Source organism: Micromesistius poutassou (assembly GCF_964030765.1).
Source record: "Micromesistius poutassou genome assembly, chromosome: 6".
NCBI lineage: Eukaryota > Metazoa > Chordata > Actinopteri > Gadiformes > Gadidae > Micromesistius > Micromesistius poutassou.
This window is the reverse complement of record NC_140276.1, coordinates 4,762,730-4,763,997: the sequence shown is the minus strand read 5'-3', so window position 1 is coordinate 4,763,997 and position 1,268 is coordinate 4,762,730.

The following is a 1,268-nucleotide window of genomic DNA, read 5'->3' as shown; positions in this document are numbered from 1 at the left end:
TATAAAAACTCATGGCTACTCTGTTGATTCGCTGCGAAACAAACGTTTACGTCCACTTACTGTGTCGCCTCGTCGGTTTTAAACAATTCATCCTTGGTTGTTTATGCCCATTGTTAGAGCGCAGTAACTCTGGATGTAATGGTTAAAACCGACCAAGAAGAAGTGTGTTAACATTGTTTATTTCACAGCATATCAACAAAGTATCAGTAGCCCACAGTGGGTACTTTAAATAACCAATTTGACATTGGAAAGAGGTTAAAAGAATTCAAAGATTGTTCTCCAATGACCACTGTCACTCATGGTTAGGTCTTGAATTGCAGATTCAAGCACCTTTTTTTATGATTAGAGAACAAGTGATAAAACTAGCCTTTAGTGTAGTGTGTCTTGTATTGCTCTGCTCCAATCCTGACCTCTGTACCTTATGCCTTCAACTACAGCCAGTAGGGTGGCCTGAGAGGTCTTTAGGTGCAGTCCTCGTTGCAGTGGCTTGCATGGTGTTTGGTGTGCGGGCAGTGGCATAACAAGGGCCCATAAGCAAGGCCGTAAGATTTTAGATTTTTGGGGTGGGGTGGGTGGAGACCTCCGAAGATTGACGGGCCCCCTGGGGCCCGGTGCCACAGTGTGCAGGCACGGGCATTGGGAGAGGTATATTGGTGTGGTGTTGGCTTGTAGGGAAGGGTTACCCTCCACACCTCCAACTGGTCTTTCTTTCTCTTCTAACCTTTATTCCGGAGGTTCAGTGGAGCAATATTTTGACTGCAGGCTTAACAACAGACTTAAACTTCCCAGGGTCAAATTTGATCCTTCTATTGTGTGCGGTCATTCGCTATCTATTAAGATGGTCATTTTTCATTGATACCTCATATAGATACGACTTGAAACCTCACTAGCGTTCCATTTTCAATCCCATTTTTTGGGTGTTCACCCTCTAGCTTTCTCTATTGAAAGTAATATGTCTGATGGAGCACAGATGTGCATATGCCTATCGTGTGTGTGTGTGTGTGTGTGTGTGTGTGTGTGTGTGTGTGTGTGCTGCCACCAAGACGTGTGCAGCTGGCCCTTTGTGAGTGGGTTCTGTGAAGACAACAAAACATAATTACCCTGACGAACACTAAATGGTTGAGTGGTTCTTCTGGGGTTTTGAAAAAAAAGAAAACAATTCTGGAGAATCACGAGCACACGCATCAAGCCACTGGTTTCACATATAAAGAGATAAAGACCAGCAAGGCGGTCAGAGGGGGGAAAACCTAAAACTCAGCAGTATTTGC